Source organism: Schistocerca cancellata, chromosome 11 (genome assembly GCF_023864275.1).
Source record: "Schistocerca cancellata isolate TAMUIC-IGC-003103 chromosome 11, iqSchCanc2.1, whole genome shotgun sequence".
In the NCBI taxonomy this organism is placed as follows: domain Eukaryota; kingdom Metazoa; phylum Arthropoda; class Insecta; order Orthoptera; family Acrididae; genus Schistocerca; species Schistocerca cancellata.
Window position 1 is genome coordinate 8,151,599 of NC_064636.1, and position 22,623 is coordinate 8,174,221.

Here is a 22,623-nt window from a genome sequence, read left to right on the forward strand (position 1 = left end):
CTTACTGGCCGATTGCATCAACGTAGATTCTTATTCTGTGTTCTAGTGTGCTGCTTGTACTGTGTCTGCATACCGCATCACGCGACAAGGGCTTTCAGACGATAAATGTAACCGTTTCAGAGAGAAAAGCGACCAATGTGACGATCTGGCGTTATGTCGATTCGATAGTAAATGACGGAAACGGGAGTTTTTCTGAGGTTTTTACTACATATTAACACTTTACACAATTTCTCGTGTTACCTGGCTGCCAGTCCTCGGTTCATGCAAAATCTTAAGGTCCTCGGTCTGGTCCAAGGCACCAAACCGCCCAATAATTCATTAAGCGATAACTAAAACTTGAAATGTAGCTCTTCTTACTGGCCGATTGAATCAACGTAGATTCTTATTCTGTGTTCTACTATGCCGCTTGTAGTGACTCTGCATACCGCAACACGCGACAAGGGCTTGCAGACGATAAATGTAACCGTTTCAGAGAGAAAAGCGACCACTGTGACGATCTGGCGTTATGTCGATTCGATAGTAAATGACGGAAACGGGAGATTTTCTTAGGTTTTTACTACATATTAACACTTTACACAATTTGTCGTGTTACCTGGCTGCCAGTCCTCGGTTCATGCAAAATCTTAAGGTCCTCGGTCTGGTCCAAGGCACCAAACCGCCCAATAATTCATTAATCGATAACTAAAACTTGAAATGTAGCTCTTCTTACTGGCCGATTGCATCAACGTAGATTCTTATTTTGTGTTCTACTATGCCGCTTGTAGTGACTCTGCATACCGCATCACGCGACAAGAGAGAGAAAAGCGACCACTGTGACGATCTGGCGTTATGTCGATTCGATAGTAAATGACGGAAACGGGAGATTTTCTTAGGTTTTTACTACATATTAACACTTTACACAATTTCTCGTGTTACCTGGCTGCCAGTCCTCGGTTCATGCAAAATCTTAAGGTCCTCGGTCTGGTCCAAGGCACCAAACCGCCCAATAATTCATTAATCGATAACTAAAACTTGAAATGTAGCTCTTCTTACTGGCCGATTGCATCAACGTAGATTCTTATTCTGTGTTCTACTGTGCTGCTTGTACTGTGTCTGCATACCGCATCACGCGACAAGGGCTTGAAGACGATAAATGTAACCGTTTCAGAGAGAAAAGCGACCACTGTGACGATCTGGCGTTATGTCGATTCGATAGTAAATGACGGAAACGGGAGATTTTCTTAGGTTTTTACTACATATTAACACTTTACACAATTTCTCGTGTTACCTGGCTGCCAGTCCTCGGTTCATGCAAAATCTTAAGGTCCTCGGTCTGGTCCAAGGCACCAAACCGCCCAATAATTCATTAATCGATAACTAAAACTTGAAATGTAGCTCTTCTTACTGGCCGATTGCATCAACGTAGATTCTTATTCTGTGTTCTAGTGTGCTGCTTGTACTGTGTCTGCATACCGCATCACGCGACAAGGGCTTGCAGACGATAAATGTAACCGTTTCAGAGAGAAAAGCGACCACTGTGACGATCTGGCGTTATGTCGATTCGATAGTAAATGACGGAAACGGGAGATTTTCTTAGGTTTTTACTACATATTAACACATTACATAATTTCTCGTGTTACCTGGCTGCCAGTCCTCGGTTCATGCAAAATCTTATGGTCCTCGGTCTGGTCCAAGGCACCAAACCGCCCAATAATTCATTAATCGATAACTAAACCTTGAAATGTAGCTCTTCTTACTGGCCGATTGCATCAACGTAGATTCTTATTCTGTGTTCTAGTGTGCTGCTTGTACTGTGTCTGCATACCGCATCACGCGACAAGGGCTTGCAGACGATAAATGTAACCGTTTCAGAGAGAAAAGCGACCACTGTGACGATCTGGCGTTATGTCGATTCGATAGTAAATGACGGAAACGGGAGTTTTTCTGAGGTTTTTACTACATATTAACACTTTACACAATTTCTCGTGTTACCTGGCTGCCAGTCCTCGGTTCATGCAAAATCTTAAGGTCCTCGGTCTGGTCCAAGGCACCAAACCGCCCAATAACTCATTAATCGATAACTAAAACTTGAAATGCAGCTCTTCTTACTGGCCGATTGCATCAACGTAGATTCTTATTCTGTGTTCTAGTGTGCTGCTTGTACTGTGTCTGCATACCGCATCACGCGACAAGGGCTTTCAGACGATAAATGTAACCGTTTCAGAGAGAAAAGCGACCAATGTGACGATCTGGCGTTATGTCGATTCGATAGTAAATGACGGAAACGGGAGATTTTCTTAGGTTTTTACTACATATTAACACTTTACACAATTTCTCGTGTTACCTGGCTGCCAGTCCTCGGTTCATGCAAAATCTTAAGGTCCTCGGTCTGGTCCAAGGCACCAAACCGCCCAATAATTCATTAATCGATAACTAAAACTTGAAATGTAGCTCTTCTTCCTGGCCGATTGCATCAACGTAGATTCTTATTCTGTGTTCTAGTGTGCTGCTTGTACTGTGTCTGCATACCGCATCACGCGACAAGGGCTTGCAGACGATAAATGTAACCGGTTCAGAGAGAAAAGCAACCATTTTGACCATCTGGAGTTATGTCGATTCGATAGTAAATAACGGAAACAGGAGATTATCTTATATTTTTACTACATATTAACACTTTCCACATTTTCTCGTGTTACTTGGCTGCCAGTCCTCGGTTCATGCAAAATCTTAAGGTCCTCGGTCATGTCAAAGGCATTAAACCGGCCAATAATTCAATTTTCGATAACTAAAATTTGAAATGTAGCTCTTCTTACTGGCCGATTGCGTCAACGTAGATTCTTATTTTGTGTTCTAGTGTGCTGCTTGTACTGTGTCTGCATACCGCATCATGCGACAAGGGCTTGCAGACGATAAATGTAACCGTTTCAGAGAGAAAAACGACCACTGTGACGATCTGGCGTTATGTCGATTCGATAGTAAATGACGGAAACGGGAGATTTTCTTAGGTTTTTACTACATATTAACACTTTACACAATTTCTCGTGTTACCTGGCTGCCAGTCCTCGGTTCATGCAAAATCTTAAGGTCCTCGGTCTGGTCCAAGGCACCAAACCGCCCAATAATTCATTAATCGATAACTAAAACTTGAAATGTAGCTCTTCTTACTGGCCGAGTGCATCAACGTAGATTCTTATTCTGTGTTCTACTGCGCTGCTTGTACTCTGTCTGCATACCGCATCACGCGACAAGGGCTTGCAGACGATAAATGTAACCGTTTCAGAGAGAAAAGCGACCACTGTGACGATCTGGCGTTATGTCGATTCGATAGTAAATGACGGAAACGGGAGATTTTCTTAGGTTTTTAATACATATTAACACTTTACACAAATTCTCGTGTTACCTGGCTGCCAGCCCTCGGTTCATGCAAAATCTTAAGGTCCTCGGTCTGGTCCAAGGCACCAAACCGCCCAATAATTCATTAATCGATAACTAAAACTTGAAATGTAGCTCTTCTTACTGGCCGATTGCATCAACGTAGATTCTTATTCTGTGTTCTAGTGTGCTGCTTGTACTGTGTCTGCATACCGCATCATGCGACAAGGGCTTGCAGACGATAAATGTAACCGTTTCAGAGAGAAAAGCGACCACTGTGACGATCTGGCGTTATGTCGATTCGATAGTAAATGACGGAAACGGGAGATTTTCTTAGGTTTTTACTACATATTAACACTTTACACAATTTCTCGTGTTACCTGGCTGCCAGTCCTCGGTTCATGCAAAATCTTAAGGTCCTCGGTCTGGTCCAAGGCACCAAACCGCCCAATAATTCATTAATCGATAACTAAAACTTGAAATGTAGCTCTTCTTACTGGCCGATTGCATCAACGTAGATTCTTATTCTGTGTTTTAGTGTGCTGCTTGTACTGTGTCTGCATACCGCATCACGCGACAAGGGCTTGCAGACGATAAATGTAACCGTTTCAGAGAGAAAAGCGACCACTGTGACGAAGTGGCGTTATGTCGATTCGATAGTAAATGACGGAAACGGGAGATTTTCTTAGGTTTTTACTACATATTACCACTTTACACAATTTCTCGTGTTACCTGGCTGCCAGTCCTCGGTTCATGCAAAATCTTAAGGTCCTCGGTCTGGTCCAAGGCACCAAACCGCCCAATAATTCATTAATCGATAACTAAAACTTGAAATGTAGCTCTTCTTCCTGGCCGATTGCATCAACGTAGATTCTTATTCTGTGTTCTAGTGTGCTGCTTGTACTGTGTCTGCATACCGCATCACGTGACAAGGGCTTGCAGACGATAAATGTAACCGTTTCAGAGTGAAAAGCGACCACTGTGACGATCTGGCGTTAGGTCGATTCGATAGTAAATGACGGAAACGGGAGATTTTCTTAGGTTTTTACTACATATTAACACTTTACACAATTTCTCGTGTTACCTGGCTGCCAGTCCTCGGTTCATGCAAAATCTTAAGGTCCTCGGTCTGGTCCAAGGCACCAAACCGCCCAATAATTCATTAATCGATAACTAAAACTTGAAATGTAGCTCTTCTTCCTGGCCGATTGCATCAACGTAGATTCTTATTCTGTGTTCTAGTGTGCTGCTTGTACTGTGTCTGCATACCGCATCACGCGACAAGGGCTTGCAGACGATAAATGTAACCGGTTCAGAGAGAAAAGCAACCACTTTGACCATCTGGAGTTATGTCGATTCGATAGTAAATGACGGAAACGGGAGATTTTCTTAGGTTTTTACTACATATTAACACTTTACACAATTTCTCGTGTTACCTGGCTGCCAGTCCTCGGTTCATGCAAAATCTTAAGGTCCTCGGTCTGGTCCAAGGCACCAAACCGCCCAATAATTCATTAATCGATAACTAAAACTTGAAATGTAGCTCTTCTTACTGGCCGATTGCATCAACGTAGATTCTTATTCTGTGTTCTACTGCGCTGCTTGTACTGTGTCTGCATACCGCATCACGCGACATGGGCTTGCAGACGATAAATGTAACCGTTTCAGAGAGAAAAGCGACCACTGTGACGATCTGGCGTTATGTCGATTCGATAGTAAATGACGGAAACGGGAGATTTTCTTAGGTTTTTAATACATATTAACACTTTACACAAATTCTCGTGTTACCTGGCTGCCAGCCCTCGGTTCATGCAAAATCTTAAGGTCCTCGGTCTGGTCCAAGGCACCAAACCGCCCAATAATTCATTAATCGATAACTAAAACTTGAAATGTAGCTCTTCTTACTGGCCGATTGCATCAACGTAGATTCTTATTCTGTGTTCTAGTGTGCTGCTTGTACTGTGTCTGCATACCGCATCACGCGACAAGGGCTTGCAGACGATAAATGTAACCGTTTCAGAGAGAAAAGCGACCAATGTGACGATCTGGCGTTATGTCGATTCGATAGTAAATGACGGAAACGGGAGATTTTCTTAGGTTTATACTACATATTAACACTTTACACAATTTCTCGTGTTACCTGGCTGCCAGTCCTCGGTTCATGCAAAATCTTAAGGTCCTCGGTCTGGTCCAAGGCACCAAACCGCCCAATAATTCATTAATCGATAACTAAAACTTGAAATGTAGCTCTTCTTACTGGCCGATTGCATCAACGTAGATTCTTATTCTGTGTTTTAGTGTGCTGCTTGTACTGTGTCTGCATACCGCATCACGCGACAAGGGCTTGCAGACGATAAATGTAACCGTTTCAGAGAGAAAAGCGACCACTGTGACGAAGTGGCGTTATGTCGATTCGATAGTAAATGACGGAAACGGGAGATTTTCTTAGGTTTTTACTACATATTACCACTTTACACAATTTCTCGTGTTACCTGGCTGCCAGTCCTCGGTTCATGCAAAATCTTAAGGTCCTCGGTCTGGTCCAAGGCACCAAACCGCCCAATAATTCATTAATCGATAACTAAAACTTGAAATGTAGCTCTTCTTCCTGGCCGATTGCATCAACGTAGATTCTTATTCTGTGTTCTAGTGTGCTGCTTGTACTGTGTCTGCATACCGCATCACGTGACAAGGGCTTGCAGACGATAAATGTAACCGTTTCAGAGTGAAAAGCGACCACTGTGACGATCTGGCGTTAGGTCGATTCGATAGTAAATGACGGAAACGGGAGATTTTCTTAGGTTTTTACTACATATTAACACTTTACACAATTTCTCGTCTTACCTGGCTGCCAGTCCTCGGTTCATGCAAAATCTTAAGGTCCTCGGTCTGGTCCAAGGCACCAAACCGCCCAATAATTCATTAATCGATAACTAAAACTTGAAATGTAGCTCTTCTTACTGGCCGATTGCATCAACGTAGACAAGGGCTTGCAGACGATAAATGTAACCGTTTCAGAGAGAAAAGCGACCACTGTGACGAAGTGGCGTTATGTCGATTCGATAGTAAATGACGGAAACGGGAGATTTTCTTAGGTTTTTACTACATATTACCACTTTACACAATTTCTCGTGTTACCTGGCTGCCAGTCCTCGGTTCATGCAAAATCTTAAGGTCCTCGGTCTGGTCCAAGGCACCAAACCGCCCAATAATTCATTAATCGATAACTAAAACTTGAAATGTAGCTCTTCTTACTAGCCGATTGCATCAACGTAGATTCTTATTCTGTGTTCTACTATGCCGCTTGTAGTGACTCTGCATACCGCATCACGCGACAAGGGCTTGCTGACGATAAATGTAACCGTTTCAGAGAGAAAAGCGACCACTGTGACGATCTGGCGTTATGTCGATTCGATAGTAAATGACGGAAACGGGAGATTTTCTTAGGTTTTTACTACATATTAACACTTTACACAATTTCTCGTGTTACCTGGCTGCCAGTCCTCGGTTCATGCAAAATCTTAAGGTCCTCGGTCTGGTCCAAGGCACCAAACCGCCCAATAATTCATTAATCGATAACTAAAACTTGAAATGTAGCTCTTCTTACTGGGCGATTGCTTAAACTTAGATGCTCCTTCAGTGTTCTACTATGCCGCTTGTAGTGACTCTGCATACCGCATCGCGCGACAAGGGCTTGCAGACGATAAATGTAACCGTTTCAGAGAGAAATGCGACCACTGTGACGATGTGGCGTTATGTCGATTCGATAGTAAATGACGGAAACGGGAGATTTTCTTGGGTTTTTACTACATATTAACACTTTATACAATTTCTCGTGTTACCTGGCTGCCAGTCCTCGGTTCATGCAAAATCTTAAGGTCCTCGGTCTGGTCCAAGTCACCAAACCGCCCAATAATTCATTAATCGATAACTAAAACTTGAAATGTAGCTCTTCTTACTGGCCGATTGCATCAACGTAGATTCATATTCTGTGTTCTAGTGTGCTGCCTGTACTGTGCCTGCATACCGCATCACGCGACAAGGGCTTGCAGACGATAAATGTAACCGTTTCAGAGAGAAAAGCGACCACTGTGACGATCTGGCGTTATGTCGATTCGATAGTAAATGACGGAAACGGGAGATTTTCTTAGGTTTTTACTACATATTAACACTTTACACAATTTCTCGTGTTACCTGGCTGCCAGTCCTCGGTTCATGCAAAATCTTAAGGTCCTCGGTCTGGTCCAAGGCACCAAACCGCCCAATAATTCATTAATCGATAACTAAAACTTGAAATGTAGCTCTTCTTCCTGGCCGATTGCATCAACGTAGATTCTTATTCTGTGTTCTACTGTGCTGCTTGTACTGTGTCTGCATACCGCATCACGCGACAAGGGCTTGCAGACGATGAATGTAAAAATTTCAGAGAGAAAAGCGCCCACTGTGACGATCTGGCGTTATGTCGATTCGATAGTAAATGACAGAAACGGGAGATTTTCTTGGGTTTTTACTACATATTAACACTTTACACAATTTCTCGTGTTACCTGGCTGCCAGTCCTCGGTTCATGCAAAATCTTAAGGTCCTCGGTCTGGTCCAAGGCACCAAACCGCCTAATAATTCATTAATCGATAACTAAAACTTGAAATGTAGCTCTTCTTACTGGGCGATTGCATCAACGTAGATTCTTATTCTGTGTTCTAGTGTGTTGCTTGTACTGTGTCTGCATACCGCATCACGCGACAAGGGCTTGCAGACGATAATTGTAACCGTTTCAGAGAGAAAAACGACCACTGTGACGATCTGGCGTTATGTCGATTCGATAGTAAATGACGGAAACGGGAGATTTTCTTAGGTTTTTACTACATATTAACACTTTACACATTTTCTCGTGTTACCTGGCTGCCAGTCCTCGGTTCATGCAATATCTTAAGGTCCTCGGTCTGGTCCGAGCCACCAAACCGCCCAATAATTCATTAATCGATAACTAAAACTTGAAATGTAGCTCTTCTTACTGGCCGATTGCATAAACTTAGATGCTTCTTCAGTGTTCTACTATGCCGCTTGTAGTGACTCTGCATACCGCATCACGCGACAAGGGCTTGCAGACGATAAATGTAACCGTTTCAGAGCGAAAAGCGACCACTGTGACGATCTGGCGTTATGTCGATTCCATAGTAAATGACGGAAACGGGAGATTTTCTTAGGTTTTTACTACATATTAACACTTTACACAATTTCTCGTGTTACCTGGCTGCCAGTCCTCGGTTCATGCAAAATCTTAAGGTCCTCGGTCTGGTCCAAGGCACCAAACCGCCTAATAATTCATTAATCGATAACTAAAACTTAAAATGTAGCTCTTCTTACTGGGCGATTGCATAAACTTAGATGCTTCTTCAGTGTTCTACTATGCCGCTTCTAGTGACTCTGCATACCGCATCACGCGACAAGGGCTTGCAGACGATAAATGTAACCGTTTCAGAGAGAAAAGCGACCACTGTGACGATCTGGCGTTATGTCGATTCGATAGTAAATGACGGAAACGGGAGATTTTCTTGGGTTTTTACTACATATTAACACTTTACACAATTTCTCGTGTTACCTGGCTGCCAGTCCTCGGTTCATGCAAATTCTTAAGGTCCTCGGTCTGGTCCAAGGCACCAAACCGCCTAATAATTCATTAATCGATAACTAAAACTTAAAATGTAGCTCTTCTTACTGGGCGATTGCATAAACTTAGATGCTTCTTCAGTGTTCTACTATGCCGCTTCTAGTGACTCTGCATACCGCATCACGCGACAAGTGCTCGCAGACGATAAATGTAACCGTTTCAGAGAGAAAAACGACCACTGTGACGATCTGGCGTTATGTCGATTCGATAGTAAATGACGGAAACGGGAGAATTTCTTAGGTTTTTACTACATATTAACACTTTACACAATTTCTCGTGTTACCTGGCTGCCAGTCCTCGGTTCATGCAAAATCTTAAGGTCCTCGGTCTGGTCCAAGGCACCAAACCGCCCAATAATTCATTAATCGATAACTAAAACTTAAAATGTAGCTCATCTTAGTGGCCGATTGCATCAACGTAGATTCTTATTCTGTGTTCTAGTGTGTTGCTTGTACTGTGTCTGCATACCGCATCACGCGACAAGGGCTTGCAGACGATAATTGTAACCGTTTCAGAGAGAAAAACGACCACTGTGACGATCTGGCGTTATGTCGATTCGATAGTAAATGACGGAAACGGGAGATTTTCTTACGTTTTTACTACATATTAACACTTTACACATTTTCTCGTGTTACCTGGCTGCCAGTCCTCGGTTCATGCAATATCTTAAGGTCCTCGGTCTGGTCCGAGCCACCAAACCGCCCAATAATTCATTAATCGATAACTAAAACTTGAAATGTAGCTCTTCTTACTGGCCGATTGCATAAACTTAGATGCTTCTTCAGTGTTCTACTATGCCGCTTGTAGTGACTCTGCATACCGCATCACGCGACAAGGGCTTGCAGACGATAAATGTAACCGTTTCAGAGCGAAAAGCGACCACTGTGACGATCTGGCGTTATGTCGATTCGATAGTAAATGACGGAAACGGGAGATTTTCTTAGGTTTTTACTACATATTAACACTTTACACATTTTCTCGTGTTACCTGGCTGCCAGTCCTCGGTTCATGCAATATCTTAAGGTCCTCGGTCTGGTCCGAGCCACCAAACCGCCCAATAATTCATTAATCGATAACTAAAACTTGAAATGTAGCTCTTCTTACTGGCCGATTGCATAAACTTAGATGCTTCTTCAGTGTTCTACTATGCCGCTTGTAGTGACTCTGCATACCGCATCACGCGACAAGGGCTTGCAGACTATAAATGTAACCGTTTCAGAGCGAAAAGCGACCACTGTGACGATCTGGCGTTATGTCGATTCCATAGTAAATGACGGAAACGGGAGATTTTCTTAGGTTTTTACTACATATTAACACTTTACACAATTTCTCGTGTTACCTGGCTGCCAGTCCTCGGTTCATGCAAAATCTTAAGGTCCTCGGTCTGGTCCAAGGCACCAAACCGCCTAATAATTCATTAATCGATAACTAAAACTTAAAATGTAGCTCTTCTTACTGGGCGATTGCATAAACTTAGATGCTTCTTCAGTGTTCTACTATGCCGCTTCTAGTGACTCTGCATACCGCATCACGCGACAAGGGCTTGCAGACGATAAATGTAACCGTTTCAGAGAGAAAAGCGACCACTGTGACGATCTGGCGTTATGTCGATTCGATAGTAAATGACGGAAACGGGAGATTTTCTTGGGGTTTTACTACATATTAACACTTTACACAATTTCTCGTGTTACCTGGCTGCCAGTCCTCGGTTCATGCAAATTCTTAAGGTCCTCGGTCTGGTCCAAGGAACCAAACCGCCTAATAATTCATTAATCGATAACTAAAACTTAAAATGTAGCTCTTCTTACTGGGCGATTGCATAAACTTAGATGCTTCTTCAGTGTTCTACTATGCCGCTTCTAGTGACTCTGCATACCACATCACGCGACAAGGGCTTGCAGACGATAAATATAACCGTTTCAGAGAGAAAAGCGACCACTGTGACGATCTGCCATTATGTCGATTCGATAGTAAGAGACGGATACGGGAGATTTTCTTAGGTTTTTACTACATATTAACACTTTACACAATTTCTCGTGTTACCTGGCTGCCAGTCCTCGGTTCATGCAAAATCTTAAGGTCCTCGGTCTGGTCCAAGGCACCAAACCGCCCAATAATTCATTAATCGATAACTAAAACTTGAAATGTAGCTCTTCTTACAGGGCGATTGCATAAACTTAGATGCTTCTTCAGTGTTCTACTATGCCGCTTGTAGTGACTCTGCATACCGCATCACGCGACAAGGGCTTGCAGACGATAAATATAACCGTTTCAGAGAGAAAAGCGACCACTGTGACGATCTGGCGTTATGTCGATTCGATAGTAAATGACGGAAACGGGAGATTTTCTTAGGTTTTTACTACATATTAACACTTTACACAATTTCTCGTGTTACGTGGCTGCCAGTCCTCGGTTCATGCAAAATCTTAAGGTCCTCGGTCTGGTCCAAGGCACCAAACCACCCAATAATTCATTAATCGATAACTAAAACTTGAAATGTAGCTCTTCTTACTGGCCGATTGCATCAACGTAGATTCTTATTCTGTGTTCTAGTGTGCTGCTTGTACTGTGTCTGCATACCGCATCACGCGACAAGGGCTTGCAGACGATAAATATAACCGTTTCAGAGAGAAAAGCGACCACTGCGACGATCTGGCGTTATGTCGATTCGATAGTAAATGACGGAAACGGGCGATTTTCTTAGGTTTTTACTACATATTAACACTTTACACAATTTCTCGTGTTACGTGGCTGCCAGTCCTCGGTTCATGCAAAATCTTAAGGTCTTCGGTCATGTCAAAGGCATTAAACCGGCCAATAATTCAATTTTCGATAACTAAAATTTGAAGTGTAGCTCTTCTTTTTGGCCGATTGCATCAACGTAGATTCTTATTCTGTGTTCTAGTGTGCTGCTTGTACTGTGACTGCATACCGCAGCACGCGGCAAGGGCTTGCAGACGATAAATGTAACCGTTTCAGAGAGAAAAGCGACCAATGTGACGATCTGGCGTTAGGTCGATTCGATAGTAAATGACGGAAACGGGAGATTTTCTTAGGTTTTTACTACATATTAACACTTTACACAATTTCTCGTGTTACCTGGCTGCCAGTCCTCGGTTCATGCAAAATCTTAAAGTCCTCGGTCTGGTCCAAGGCACCAAACCGCCCAATAATTCATTAATCGATAACTAAAACTTGAAATGTAGCTCTTCTTACTGGGCGATTGCATAAACTTAGATGCTTCTTCAGTGTTCTACTATGCCGCTTGTAGTGACTCTGCATACCGCATCACGCGACAAGGGCTTGCAGACGATAAATGTAACCGTTTCAGAGAGAAAAGCGACCACTGTGACGATCTGGCGTTATGTCGATTCGATAGTAAATGACGGAAACGGGAGATTTTCTTAGGTTTTCATTACATATTAACACTTTACACAATTTCTCGTGTTACGTGGCTGCCAGTCCTCGGTTCATGCAAAATCTTAAGGTCCTCGGTCTGGTCCAAGGCACCAAACCACCCAATAATTCATTAATCGATAACTAAAACTTGAAATGTAGCTCTTCTTACTGGCCGATTGCATCAACGTAGATTCTTATTCTGTGTTCTAGTGTGCTGCTTGTACTGTGTCTGCATACCGCAACACGCGACAAGGGCTTGCAGACGATAAATGTAACCGTTTCAGAGAGAAAAGCGACCACTGCGACGATCTGGCGTTATGTCGATTCGATAGTAAATGACGGAAACGGGCGACTTTCTTAGGTTTTTACTACATATTTACACTTTACACAATTTCTCGTGTTACGTGGCTGCCAGTCCTCGGTTCGTGCAAAATCTTAAGGTCCTCGGTCATGTCAAAGGCATTAAACCGGCCAATAATTCAATTTTAGATAACTAAAATTTGAAGTGTAGCTCTTCTTTTTGGCCGATTGCATCAACGTAGATTCTTATTCTGTGTTCTAGTGTGCTGCTTGTACTGTGTCTGCATACCGCAGCACGCGACAAGGGCTTGCAGACGATAAATGTAACCGTTTCAGAGAGAAAAGCGACCAATGTGACGATCTGGCGTTAGGTCGATTCGATAGTAAATGACGGAAACGGGAGATTTTCTTAGGTTGTTACTACATATTAACATTTTACACAATTTCTCGTGTTACCTGGCTGCCAGTCCTCGGTTCATGCAAAATCTTAAGGTCCTCGGTCTGGTCCAAGGCACTAAACCGCCCAATAATTCATTAATCGATAACTAAAACTTGAAATGTAGCTCTTCTTACTGGGCGATTGCATAAACTTAGATGCTTCTTCAGTGTTCTACTATGCCGCTTGTAGTGACTCTGCATACCGCATCACGCGACAAGGGCTTGCAGACGATAAATGTAACCGTTTCAGAGAGAAAAGCGACCACTGTGACGATCTGGCGTTATGTCGATTCGATAGTAAATGACGGAAACGGGAGATTTTCTTAGGTTTTTACTACATATTAACACTTTACACAATTTCTCGTGTTACCTGGCTGCCAGTCCTCGGTTCATGCAAAATCTTAAAGTCCTCGGTCTGGTCCAAGGCACCAAACCGCCCAATAATTCATTAATCGATAACTAAAACTTGAACTGCAGCTCTTCTTACTGGGCGATTGCATAAACTTAGATGCTTCTTCAGTGTTCTACTATGCCGCTTGTAGTGACTCTGCATACCGCATCACGCGACAAGGGCTTGCAGACGATAAATGTAACCGTTTCAGAGAGAAAAGCGACCACTGTGACGATCTGGCGTTATGTCGATTCGATAGTAAATGACGGAAACGGGAGATTTTCTTGGGTTTTTACTACATATTAACACTTTACACAATTTCTCGTGTTACCTGGCTGCCAGTCCTCGGTTCATGCAAAATCTTAAGGTCCTCGGTCTGGTCCAAGGCACCAAACCGCCCAATAATTCATTAATCGATAACTAAAACTTGAAATGTAGCTCTTCTTACTGGCCGATTGCATCAACGTAGATTCTTATTCTGTGTTCTACTATGCCGCTTGTAGTGACTCTGCATACCGCATCACGCGACAAGGGCTTGCAGACGATAAATGTAACCGTTTCAGAGAGAAAAACGACCACTGTGACGATCTGGCGTTATGTCGATTCGATAGTAAATGACGGAAACGGGAGATTTTCTTAGGTTTTTACTACATATTAACACTTTACACAATTTCTCGTGTTACCTGGCTGCCAGTCCTCGGTTCATGCAAAATCTTAAGGTCCTCGGTCTGGTCCAAGGCACCAAACCGCCCAATAATCCATTAATCGATAACTAAAACTTGAAATGTAGCTCTTCTTACTGGCCGATTGCATAAACTTAGATGCTTCTTCAGTGTTCTACTATGCCGCTTGTAGTGACTCTGCATACCGCATCACGCGACAAGGGCTTGCAGACGATAAATGTAACCGTTTCAGAGAGAAACGCGACCAATGTGACGATCTGGCGTTATGTCGATTCGATAGTAAATGACGGAAACGGGAGATTTTCTTAGGTTTTTACTACATATTAACACTTTACACAATTTCTCGTGTTACCTGGCTGCCAGCCCTCGGTTCATGCAAAATCTTAATGTCCTCGGTCTGGTCCAAGGCACCAAACCGCCCAATAATTCATTAATCGATAACTAAAACATGAAATGTAGCTCTTCTTACTGGCCGATTGCATCTACGTAGATTCTTATTCTGTGTTCTAGTGTGCTGCTTGTACTGTGTCTGCATACCGCATCACGCGACAAGGGCTTGCAGACGATAAATGTAACCGTTTCAGAGAGAAAAGCGACCACTGTGACGATCTGGCGTTATGTCGATTCGATAGTAAATGACGGAAACGGGAGATTTTCTTAGGTTTTTACTACATATTAACACTTTACACAATTTCTCGTGTTACCTGGCTGCCAGTCCTCGGTTCATGCAAAATCTTAAGGTCCTCGGTCTGGTCCAAGGCACCAAACCGCCTAATAATTCATTAATCGATAACTAAAACTTAAAATGTAGCTCTTCTTACTGGGCGATTGCATAAACTTAGATGCTTCTTCAGTGTTCTACTATGCCGCTTGTAGTGACTCTGCATACCGCATCACGCGACAAGGGCTTGCAGACGATAAATGTAACCGTTTCAGAGAGAAAAGCGACCACTGTGACGATCTGGCGTTATGTCGATTCGATAGTAAATGACGGAAACGGGAGATTTTCTTGGGTTTTTACTACATATTAACACTTTACACAATTTCTCGTGTTACCTGGCTGCCAGTCCTCGGTTCATGCAAATTCTTAAGGTCCTCGGTCTGGTCCAATGCACCAAACCGACCAATAATTCATTAATCGATAACTAAAACTTGAAATGTAGCTCCTCTTACTGTCCGATTGCATCAACGTAGATTCTTATTCAGTGTTCTAGTGTGCTGCTTGTACTGTGTCTGCATACCGCATCACGCGACAAGGGCTTGCAGACGATAAATGTAACCGTTTCAGAGAGAAAAGCGACCAATGTTACGATCTGGCGTTATGTCGATTCGATAGTAAATGACGGAAACGGGAGATTTTCTTAGGTTTTTACTACATATTAACACTTTACACAATTTCTCGTGTTACGTGGCTGCCAGTCCTCGGTTCATGCAAAATCTTAAGGTCCTCGGTCTGGTCCAAGGCACCAAACTGCCCAATAATTCATTAATCGATAACTAAAACTTGAAATGTAGCTCTTCTTACTGGGCGATTGCATAAACTTAGATGCTTCTTCAGTGTTCTACTATGCCGCTTGTAGTGACTCTGCATACCGCATCACGCGACAAGGGCTTGCAGACGATAAATGTAACCGTTTCAGAGAGAAAAGCGACCACTGTGACGATCTGGCGTTATGTCGATTCGATAGTAAATGACGGAAACGGGAGATTTTCTTGGGTTTTTACTACATATTAACACTTTACACAATTTCTCGTGTTACCTGGCTGCCAGTCCTCGGTTCATGCAAAATCTTAAGGTCCTCGGTCTGGTCCAAGGCACCAAACCGCCCAATAATTCATTAATCGATAACTAAAACTTGAAATGTAGCTCTTCTTACTGGCCGATTGCATAAACTTAGATGCTTCTTCAGTGTTCTACTATGCCGCTTGTAGTGACTCTGCATACCGCATCACGCGACAAGGGCTTGCAGACGATAAATGTAACCGTTTCAGAGAGAAAAGCGACCACTGTGACGATCTGGCGTTATGTCGATTCGATAGTAAATGACGGAAACGGGAGATTTTCTTGGGTTTTTACTACATATTAACACTTTACACAATTTCTCGTGTTACCTGGCTGCCAGTCCTCGGTTCATGCAAAATCTTAAGGTCCTCGGTCTGGTCCAAGGCACCAAACCGCCCAATAATTCATTAATCGATAACTAAAACTTGAAATGTAGCTCTTCTTACTGGCTGATTGCATCAACGTAGATTCTTATTCTGTGTTTTAGTGTGCTGCTTGTACTGTGTCTGCATACCGCATCACGCGACAAGGGCTTGCAGACGATAAATGTAACCGTTTCAGAGAGAAAAGCGACCACTGTGACGATGTGGCGTTATGTCGATTCGATAGTAAATGACGGAAACGGGAGATTTTCTTAGGTTTTTACTACATATTACCACTTTACACAATTTCTCGTGTTACCTGGCTGCCAGTCCTCGGTTCATGCAAAATCTTAAGGTCCTCGGTCTGGTCCAAGGCACCAAACCGCCCAATAATTCATTAATCGATAACTAAAACTTGAAATGTAGCTCTTCTTACTGGCCGATTGCATCAACGTAGATTCTTATTCTGTGTTCTAGTGTGCTGCTTGTACTGTGTCTGCATACCGCATCACGTGACAAGGGCTTGCAGACGATAAATGTAACCGTTTCAGAGTGAAAAGCGACCACTGTGACGATCTGGCGGTAGGTCGATTCGATAGTAAATGACGGAAACGGGAGATTCTCTTAGGTTTTTACTACATATTAACACTTTACACAATTTCTCGTGTTACCTGGCTGCCAGTCCTCGGTTCATGCAAAATCTTAAGGTCCTCGGTCTGGTCCAAGGCACCAAACCGCCCAATAATTCATTAATCGATAACTAAAACTTGAAATGTAGCTCTTCTTACTGGCCGATTGCATCAACGTAGATTCTTATTCTGTGTTCTACTATGCCGCTTGTAGTGACTCTGCATACCGCAACACGCGACAAGGGCTTGCAGACGATAAATGTAACCGTTTCAGAGAGAAAAGCGACCACTGTGACGATCTGGCGTTATGTCGATTCGATAGTAAATGACGGAAACGGGAGATTTTCTTTGGTTTTTACTACATATTAACACTTTACACAATTTCTCGTGTTACCTGGCTGCCAGTCCTCGGTTCATGTAAAATCTTAAGGTCCTCGGTCTGGTCCAAGGCAAAAAAACCGCCCAATAATTCATTAATCGATAACTGAAACTTGAAATGTAGCTCTTCTTACTAGCCGATTGCATCAACGTAGATTCTTATTCTGTGTTCTACTATGCCGCTTGTAGGGACTCTGCATACCGCATCACGCGACAAGGGCTTGCAGACGATAAATGTAACCGTTTCAGAGAGAAAAGCGACCACTGTGACGATCTGGCGTTATGTCGATTCGATAGTAAATGACGGAAACGGGAGATTTTCTTGGGTTTTTACTACATATTAACACTTTACACAATTTCTCGTGTTACCTGGCTGCCAGTCCTCGGTTCATGCATAATCTTAAGGTCCTCGGTCTGGTCCATGGCACCAAACCGCCCAATAATTCATTAATCGATAACTAAAACTTGAAATGCAGCTCTTCTTACTGGCCGATTGCATCAACGTAGATTCTTATTCTGTTTTCTAGTGTGCTGCTTGTACTGTGTGCATACCGCATCACGCGACAAGGGCTTGCAGACGATAAATGTAACCGTTTCAGAGAGAAAAACGACCAATGTGACGATCTGGCGTTATGTCGATTCGATAGTAAATGACGGAAACGGGAGATATTCTTAGGTTTTTACTACATATTAACACTTTACACAATTTCTCGTGTTACCTGGCTGCCAGTCCTCGGTTCATGCAAAATCTTAAGGTCCTGGGTCTGGTCCAAGGCACCAAACCGCTTAATAATTCATTAATCGATAACTAAAACTTGAAATGTAGCTCTTCTTACTGGCCGATTGCATCAACGTAGATTCTTATTCTGTGTTCTAGTGTGCTGCTTGTACTGTGTCTGCATACCGCATCACGCGACAAGGGCTTGCAGACGATAAATGTAACCGTTTCAGAGAGAAAAGCGACCACTGTGACGATGTGGCGTTATGTAGATTCGATAGTAAATGACGGAAACGGGAGATTTTCTTAGGTTTTTACTACATATTAACACTTTACACAATTTCTCGTGTTACCTGGCTGCCAGTCCTCGGTTCATGCAAAATCTTAAGGTCCTCGGTCTGGTCCAAGGCACCAAACCGCCCAATAATTCATTAATCGATAACTAAAACTTGAAATGTAGCTCTTCGTACTGGGCGATTGCATAAACTTAGATGCTTCTTCAGTGTTCGACTATGCCGCTTGTAGTGACTCTGCATACCGCATCACGCGACAAGGGCTTGCAGACGATAAATGTAACCGTTTCAGAGAGGGAAGCGACCAATGTGACGATCTGGCGTTATGTCGATTCGATAGTAAATGACGGAAACGGGAGATTTTCTTGGGTTTTTACTACATATTAACACTTTACACAATTTCTCGTGTTACCTGGCTGCCAGTCCTCGGTTCATGCAAAATCTTAAGGTCCTCGGTCTGGTCCAAGGCACCAAACCGCCCAATAATTCATTAATCGATAACTAAAACTTGAAATGTAGCTCTTCTTCCTGGCCGATTGCATCAACGTAGATTCTTATTCTGTGTTCTAGTGTGCTGCTTGTACTGTGTCTGCATACCGCATCACGCGACAAGGGCTTGCAGACGATAAATGTAAAAATTTCAGAGAGAAAAGCGCCCACTGTGACGATCTGGCGTTATGTCGATTCGATAGTAAATGACAGAAACGGGAGATTTTCTTGGGTTTTTACTACATATTAACACTTTACACAATTTCTCGTGTTACCTGGCTGCCAGTCCTCGGTTCATGCAAAATCTTAAGGTCCTCGGTCTGGTCCAAGGCACCAATCCACCCAATAATTCATTAATCGATAACTAAAACTTGAAATGTAGCTCTTCTTACTGGCCGATTGCATCAACGTAGATTCTTATTGTGTTCTAGTGTGCTGCTTGTACTGTGTCTGCATACCGCAGCACGCGACAAGGGCTTGCAGACGATAAATGTAACCGTTTCAGAGAGAAAAGCGACCAATGTGACGATCTGGCGTTATGTCGATTCGATAGTAAATGACGGAAACGGGAGATTTTCTTACGTTTTTACTACATATTAACACTTTACACAATTTCTCGTGTTACCTGGCTGCCAGTCCTCGGTTCATGCAAAATCTTAAGGTCCTCGGTCTGGTCCAAGGCACCAATCCACCCAATAATTCATTAATCGATAACTAAAACTTGAAATGTAGCTCTTCTTACTGGCCGATTGCATAAACTTAGATGCTTCTTCAGTGTTCTACTATGCCGCTTGTAGTGACTCTGCATACCGCATCACGCGACAAGGGCTTGCAGACGATAAATGTAACCGTTTCAGAGCGAAAAGCGACCACTGTGACGATCTGGCGTTATGTCGATTCGATAGTAAATGACGGAAACGGGAGATTTTCTTAGGTTTTTACTACGTATTAACACTTTACACAATTTCTCGTGTTACCTGGCTGCCAGTCCTCGGTTCATGCAAAATCTTAAGGTCCTCGGTCTGGTCCAAGGCACCAAACCGCCTAATAATTCATTAATCGATAACTAAAACTTAAAATGTAGCTCTTCTTACTGGGCGATTGCATAAACTTAGATGCTTCTTCAGTGTTCTACTATGCCGCTTCTAGTGACTCTGCATACCGCATCACGCGACAAGGGCTTGCAGACGATAAATGTAACCGTTTCAGAGAGAAAAGCGACCACTGTGACGATCTGGCGTTATGTCGATTCGATACTAAATGACGGAAACGGGAGATTTTCTTGGGTTTTTACTACATATTAACACTTTACACAATTTCTCGTGTTACCTGGCTGCCAGTCCTCGGTTCACGCAAATTCTTAAGGTCCTCGGTCTGGTCCAAGGCACCAAACCGCCTAATAATTCATTAATCGATAACTAAAACTTGAAATGTAGCTATTCTTACTGGCCGATTGCATCAACGTAGATTCTTATTCTGTGTTCTAGTGTGCTGCTTGTACTGTGCCTGCATACCGCATCACGCGACAAGGGCTTGCAGACGATAAATGTAACCGTTTCAGAGAGAAAAGCGACCAATGTGACGATCTGGCGTTATGTCGATTCGATAGTAAATGACGGAAACGGGAGATTTTCTTAGGTTTTTACTACATATTAACACTTTACACAATTTCTCGTGTTACCTGGCTGCCAGTCCTCGGTTCATGCAAAATCTTAAGGTCCTCGGTCTGGTCCAAGGCACCAAACCGCCCAATAATTCATTAATCGATAACTAAAACTTGAAATGTAGCTCTTCTTACTGGGCGATTGCATAAACTTAGATGCTTCTTCAGTGTTCTACTATGCCGCTTGTAGTGACTCTGCATACCGCATCACGCGACAAGGGCTTGCAGACGATAAATATAACCGTTTCAGAGAGAAAAGCGACCACTGTGACGATCTGGCGTTATGTCGATTCGATAGTAAATGACGGAAACGGGAGATTTTCTTAGGTTTTTACTACATATTAACACTTTACACAATTTCTCGTGTTACGTGGCTGCCAGTCCTCGGTTCATGCAAAATCTTAAGGTCCTCGGTCTGGTCCAAGGCACCAAACCACCCAATAATTCATTAATCGATAACTAAAACTTGAAATGTAGCTCTTCTTACTGGCCGATTGCATCAACGTAGATTCTTATTCTGTGTTCTAGTGTGCTGCTTGTACTGTGTCTGCATACCGCATCACGCGACAAGGGCTTGCAGACGATAAATGTAACCGTTTCAGAGAGAAAAGCGACCACTGCGACGATCTGGCGTTATGTCGATTCGATAGTAAATGACGGAAACGGGCGATTTTCTTAGGTTTTTACTACATATTAACACTTTACACAATTTCTCGTGTTACGTGGCTGCCAGTCCTCGGTTCATGCAAAATCTTAAGGTCCTCGGTCATGTCAAAGGCATTAAACCGGCCAATAATTCAATTTTCGATAAATAAAATTTGAAGTGTAGCTCTTCTTTTTGGCCGATTGCATCAACGTAGATTCTTATTCTGTGTTCTAGTGTGCTGCTTGTACTGTGACTGCATACCGCAGCACGCGGCAAGGGCTTGCAGACGATAAATGTAACCGTTTCAGAGAGAAAAGCGACCAATGTGACGATCTGGCGTTAGGTCGATTCGATAGTAAATGACGGAAACGGGAGATTTTCTTAGGTTTTTACTACATATTAACACTTTACACAATTTCTCGTGTTACCTGGCTGCCAGTCCTCGGTTCATGCAAAATCTTAAGGTCCTCGGTCTGGTCCAAGGCACCAAACCGCCCAATAATTCATTAATCGATAACTAAAACTTGAAATGTAGCTCTTCTTACTGGGCGATTGCATAAACTTAGATGCTTCTTCAGTGTTCTACTATGCCGCTTGTAGTGACTCTGCATACCGCATCACGCGACAAGGGCTTGCAGACGATAAATGTAACCGTTTCAGAGAGAAAAGCGACCACTGTGACGATCTGGCGTTATGTCGATTCGATAGTAAATGACGGAAACGGGAGATTTTCTTAGGTTTTCATTACATATTAACACTTTACACAATTTCTCGTGTTACGTGGCTGCCAGTCCTCGGTTCATGCAAAATCTTAAGGTCCTCGGTCTGGTCCAAGGCACCAACCCACCCAATAATTCATTAATCGATAACTAAAACTTGAAATGTAGCTCTTCTTACTGGTCGATTGCATCAACGTAGATTCTTATTCTGTGTTCTAGTGTGCTGCTTGTACTGTGTCTGCATACCGCAACACGCGACAAGGGCTTGCAGACGATAAATGTAACCGTTTCAGAGAGAAAAGCGACCACTGCGACGATCTGGCGTTATGTCGATTCGATAGTAAATGACGGAAACGGGCGATTTTCTTAGGTTTTTACTACATATTTACACTTTACACAATTTCTCGTGTTACGTGGCTGCCAGTCCTCGGTTCGTGCAAAATCTTAAGGTCCTCGGTCATGTCAAAGGCATTAAACCGGCCAATAATTCAATTTTAGATAACTAAAATTTGAAGTGTAGCTCTTCTTTTTGGCCGATTGCATCAACGTAGATTCTTATTCTGTGTTCTAGTGTGCTGCTTGTACTGTGTCTGCATACCGCAGCACGCGACAAGGGCTTGCAGACGATAAATGTAACCGTTTCAGAGAGAAAAGCGACCAATGTGACGATCTGGCGTTAGGTCGATTCGATAGTAAATGACGGAAACGGG